This window comes from Electrona antarctica (assembly GCF_951216825.1).
Source record: "Electrona antarctica genome assembly, contig: scaffold_344, whole genome shotgun sequence".
Taxonomy (NCBI): domain Eukaryota; kingdom Metazoa; phylum Chordata; class Actinopteri; order Myctophiformes; family Myctophidae; genus Electrona; species Electrona antarctica.
In genome coordinates, this window is record NW_027636951.1 from 104,719 (window position 1) to 110,718 (window position 6,000).

General features: G+C 48.1%; 1 protein-coding gene across 1 annotated transcript in view; it reads right to left on the reverse strand.

Moving 5' to 3' along the window:
- Positions 1–5,791, reverse strand: part of LOC306919608 (globoside alpha-1,3-N-acetylgalactosaminyltransferase 1-like) — a 52,315-nt gene extending 46,524 nt beyond the window's left edge. The window contains exon 1 of the mRNA XM_079532366.1: positions 5,770–5,791. The gene's annotated coding sequence lies outside the window, so the exon portion shown is untranslated. The remainder of the gene's footprint in view (positions 1–5,769) is intronic.
- Between the last annotated feature and the right edge of the window lie 209 nt (positions 5,792–6,000).

Below are 6,000 nucleotides of genomic sequence, written 5' to 3' on the forward strand. Positions count from 1 at the left end.
AGCAGGGTGAGAACACCTGGTTTAGGACATAGAGCAGGGGTGAGAACACCTGGTTTAGGACATAGAGCAGGGTGAGAACACCTGGTTTAGGACATAGAGCAGGGGTGAGAACACCTGGTTTAGGACATAGAGCAGGGTGAGAACACCTGGTTTAGGGCATAGAGCAGGGTGAGAACACCTGGTTTAGGACATAGAGCAGGGTGAGAACACCTGGTTTAGGACATAGAGCAGGGTGAGAACACCTGGTTTAGGACATAGAGCAGGGTGAGAACACCTGGTTTAGGACATAGAGCAGGGTGAGAACACCTGGTTTAGGACATAGAGCAGGGTGAGAACACCTGGTTTAGGACATAGAGCAGGGTGAGAACACCTGGTTTAGGACATAGAGCAGGGGGTGAGAACACCTGGTTTAGGACATAGAGCAGGGTGAGAACACCTGGTTTAGGACATAGAGCAGGGGTGAGAACACCTGGTTTAGGACATAGAGCAGGGGGTGAGAACACCTGGTTTAGGGCATAGAGCAGGGGTGAGAACACCTGGTTTAGGGCATAGAGCAGGGGTGAGAACACCTGGTTTAGGACATAGAGCAGGGTGAGAACACCTGGTTTAGGGCATAGAGCAGGGTGAGAACACCTGGTTTAGGACATAGAGCAGGGGGTGAGAACACCTGGTTTAGGACATAGAGCAGGGGGTGAGAACACCTGGTTTAGGACATAGAGCAGGGTGAGAACACCTGGTTTAGGGTATAGAGCAGGGTGAGAACACCTGGTTTAGGACATAGAGCAGGGGTGAGAACACCTGGTTTAGGACATAGAGCAGGGTGAGAACACCTGGTTTAGGACACAGAGCAGGGTGAGAACACCTGGTTTAGGACACAGAGCAGGGGGTGAGAACACCTGGTTTAGGACATAGAGCAGGGGGTGAGAACACCTGGTTTAGGACATAGAGCAGGGTGAGAACACCTGGTTTAGGACATAGAGCAGGGTGAGAACACCTGGTTTAGGACATAGAGCAGGGGTGAGAACACCTGGTTTAGGACATAGAGCAGGGTGAGAACACCTGGTTTAGGACATAGAGCAGGGGGTGAGAACACCTGGTTTAGGACATAGAGCAGGGTGAGAACACCTGGTTTAGGACATAGAGCAGGGTGAGAACACCTGGTTTAGGACATAGAGCAGGGTGAGAACACCTGGTTTAGGACATAGAGCAGGGTGAGAACACCTGGTTTAGGACACAGAGCAGGGTGAGAACACCTGGTTTAGGACATAGAGCAGGGTGAGAACACCTGGTTTAGGACATAGAGCAGGGGTGAGAACACCTGGTTTAGGACATAGAGCAGGGTGAGAACACCTGGTTTAGGACATAGAGCAGGGTGAGAACACCTGGTTTAGGACAGAGCAGGGGGTGAGAACACCTGGTTTAGGACACAGAGCAGGGGGTGAGAACACCTGGTTTAGGACACAGAGCAGGGGGTGAGAACACCTGGTTTAGGACATAGAGCAGGGTGAGAACACCTGGTTTAGGACATAGAGCAGGGTGAGAACACCTGGTTTAGGACATAGAGCAGGGTGAGAACACCTGGTTTAGGACATAGAGCAGGGTGAGAACACCTGGTTTAGGACATAGAGCAGGGTGAGAACACCTGGTTTAGGACATAGAGCAGGGTGAGAACACCTGGTTTAGGACATAGAGCAGGGGGTGAGAACACCTGGTTTAGGACATAGAGCAGGGTGAGAACACCTGGTTTAGGACATAGAGCAGGGGTGAGAACACCTGGTTTAGGACATAGAGCAGGGGGTGAGAACACCTGGTTTAGGGCATAGAGCAGGGGTGAGAACACCTGGTTTAGGGCATAGAGCAGGGGTGAGAACACCTGGTTTAGGACATAGAGCAGGGTGAGAACACCTGGTTTAGGGCATAGAGCAGGGTGAGAACACCTGGTTTAGGACATAGAGCAGGGGGTGAGAACACCTGGTTTAGGACATAGAGCAGGGGGTGAGAACACCTGGTTTAGGACATAGAGCAGGGTGAGAACACCTGGTTTAGGGTATAGAGCAGGGTGAGAACACCTGGTTTAGGACATAGAGCAGGGGTGAGAACACCTGGTTTAGGACATAGAGCAGGGTGAGAACACCTGGTTTAGGACACAGAGCAGGGTGAGAACACCTGGTTTAGGACACAGAGCAGGGGGTGAGAACACCTGGTTTAGGACATAGAGCAGGGGGTGAGAACACCTGGTTTAGGACATAGAGCAGGGTGAGAACACCTGGTTTAGGACATAGAGCAGGGTGAGAACACCTGGTTTAGGACATAGAGCAGGGGTGAGAACACCTGGTTTAGGACATAGAGCAGGGTGAGAACACCTGGTTTAGGACATAGAGCAGGGGGTGAGAACACCTGGTTTAGGACATAGAGCAGGGTGAGAACACCTGGTTTAGGACATAGAGCAGGGTGAGAACACCTGGTTTAGGACATAGAGCAGGGTGAGAACACCTGGTTTAGGACATAGAGCAGGGTGAGAACACCTGGTTTAGGACACAGAGCAGGGTGAGAACACCTGGTTTAGGACATAGAGCAGGGTGAGAACACCTGGTTTAGGACATAGAGCAGGGGTGAGAACACCTGGTTTAGGACATAGAGCAGGGTGAGAACACCTGGTTTAGGACATAGAGCAGGGTGAGAACACCTGGTTTAGGACAGAGCAGGGGGTGAGAACACCTGGTTTAGGACATAGAGCAGGGTGAGAACACCTGGTTTAGGACACAGAGCAGGGTGAGAACACCTGGTTTAGGACATAGAGCAGGGTGAGAACACCTGGTTTAGGACATAGAGCAGGGTGAGAACACCTGGTTTAGGACATAGAGCAGGGTGAGAACACCTGGTTTAGGACACAGAGCAGGGTGAGAACACCTGGTTTAGGGCACAGAGCAGGGTGAGAACACCTGGTTTAGGGCACAGAGCAGGGTGAGAACACCTGGTTTAGGACATAGAGCAGGGTGAGAACACCTGGTTTAGGACACAGAGCAGGGTGAGAACACCTGGTTTAGGACACAGAGCAGGGTGAGAACACCTGGTTTAGGACATAGAGCAGGGTGAGAACACCTGGTTTAGGGCACAGAGCAGGGTGAGAACACCTGGTTTAGGACACAGAGCAGGGTGAGAACACCTGGTTTAGGGCACAGAGCAGGGTGAGAACACCTGGTTTAGGACACAGAGCAGGGTGAGAACACCTGGTTTAGGACACAGAGCAGGGTGAGAACACCTGGTTTAGGACACAGAGCAGGGGTGGGCCACTTTGACGATGGAGAGGGCCAATATATTTCCACACTCACTCCAGAGGGGCCACAGTGCATATTACTGTGGTAGCAAAAAAAAATATTTTTGCTATATTTTTTGAATTTCAAATGCATTTAGTTATAGTTGTTAACTTTATGATCTGTTAACATAACTACATTGGACACAAAAAGACAATAACATTTTAATACTAGTCATTTAATACTAGTCATGAAGTAATTAAAGCGGGTTTGGAATAACAGCTGAAATCAATACTATATCATTATTCTGATATTAACACTTTGATTGCTGGAAGATCTCAACAGGCCTATTTGGATGTTGCTGCCATTTAACATTGCACAAAGGCCTTGTTCGGGGGCCCACAGTAAAATGTTCTCTTATAGCGAGAATCACACGCCTACATCAAAAGAAAGCTGAACTTGTCCACTTCAATTAAAAAAATACATTTTGATTTTACCATGTTCCATTCTGGAGATATTGACCTTTTTGCAACACCTGCATTTGCCTGGAAGTGGTTATCTTGAACAGCGAGCAGAGTTATGGATGGTTTAAAGTCAGAGACATTGACAGGCAGATATAAAATTGAACCCAATAAATATCCTATACATCCTATACACCGAATGAAAGCCCTGAATGTGTACTTTTACGAGGAAAACAGTAAACATTGATCCCATCTACAGTTAGACAGTAATTGGTTATTGAATGCAGCTTGTGCCCACCAGATAACTTCAGAGAAGACATGGACGTGAACTCCTCAATATTCACAAAATAAGGCCTATAGCGACATATAAATACTATATACCGTATGAAACAGAAGACTCTCTGCTTTCATAAGGAAAAAAATTGTACTGTAATAATAAAAAAATCACACCCCTGTGAAGTGAGCAGTGCAACTCTACTTCTCTACTTATTCACTACAGCTCGCTATATACGGACTGAGACAGAATGTCATGTAAAGCTTTTATTTACAGTTTGGTCTGTAAACTTCTACTGTAATAATAAAAATCACACCCCTGTGAAGTGAGCGGTGCAACTGTTCTCTACCATTGCACCGCGCAACTGTAGAGAAGCAGTAACATTGGGGGGGGGGGGGGTCATGGGCACATTGGGCAGCAAAAGTCTTGATCCGTACGGCTATAAAAAGTCCCATTCCACCGTTCGGTTCAGAACTATAGTATAACGGTGAGACGCGTTGTCATCAGCTGATTTTGTTTTTCAAGCTAGTGTAGGGGAACATGCCTGGGCATGCTAGCCTGGCACGGCCAGACTCATAGCGAGGGTTCACTGATGTTTCCTCCGGGGAAGAATCTTCAGTGAATCCCCGCTATGAGGCTGGCCAAGCCAGGCTATGGGCATGCAGCTTGGGGGCGATGGAGGGGAAAAAAAGCGTCACCCGGCTGTGATGTCGACGAGAAGGAAAAAATGACTTCCACAGATGACAACACCACGGTTTAGGTCGCGGAAAAGTTCGTTATACATTACACCCGGGTCGATTACGTCCCCGACGCGTTCATTGCGGTCTTATCACTACAATTATAATGAATAAAAAAGCGTTACAATCACACGTCTGAGCGATCTCCGATTATGACGGCTCTGCATGGCGATACGTGATCCACCAACGGAACACTGTCTTGTCGTGGCGGCCCCTCGATACTGTGGTTAGTTCGTAGTATTGTAGGCTCGGGGATCGTTTGGTCGCTACAGTATGAAGAAGGAAACATGCATCTGTCCATGTGTGTTGCAGACGTTGCATTGCAATGCCGATCTGGTGCATATGTGTTCAGGCAGCGTTCCGTTCAGCGTTCGTCATGTTTTTTTCCGAGAGACAGAGGAGAGCATGTACCCCCTCGCAAGATCCTCCTCCTGGAGAAACAGGAGGGGAGGGGGGAATCAAATGTCCGAGGTGGAAAGCCTGGTGAGGCGAGGTTAGGTGAAATTTGATTCTTTTCAAACACAGACTAGATCGGCATGGGCGCAGCCATTACACTGGCTTCTACACGTAAAGCGGCCCGCCCTCCTGTTTTCAGGAGGGGAGGGGGTTTTGTTTTTTTTGTTTTTTTTTCTGATCACGTGAGCTGGACTAAGCAGCAATGATAGGGCGATGGTTCTTCATTGTCCGGGTGGGTAAAAAGATGAATGAAAGTATGCTATAAAAAAGTGATTGAAACGTATTGATACGTGATCCGCACCCGACGTTTGATTAATTGATAACGTATTGATACGCGATTCGCGTCGGCTGTGTTAACATGCGGGCCGCATTAAGTGAAGGTGGGGGCCGCATGTGGCCCCCTGGCCGCCAGTTGCCCACCCCTGCTCTAGGGCATAGAGCCTACTCTGGTTTACTCAATAAGAAGAAGTCGAAAAGGGGGGGGAAAAGCACATGAAGGATCATTTAAATTATTTTAGTTTAGTTGTTTTTACTTTCATTCATTCATTTGACTCAACAAGTGCTGTTGAAGGTCTGTTGGATCCTACTTTGTGTTGAAGGTCTGTTGGATCCTACTTTGTGTTGAAGGTCTGTTGGATCCTACTTTGTGTTGAAGGTCTGTTGGATCCTACTTTGTGTTGAAGGTCTGTTGGATCCTACTTTGTGTTGAAGGTCTGTTGGATCCTACTTTGTGTTGAAGGTCTGTTGGATCCTACTTTGTGTTGAAGGTCTGTTGGATCCTACTTTGTGTTGAAGGTCTGTTGGATCCTACTTTGTGT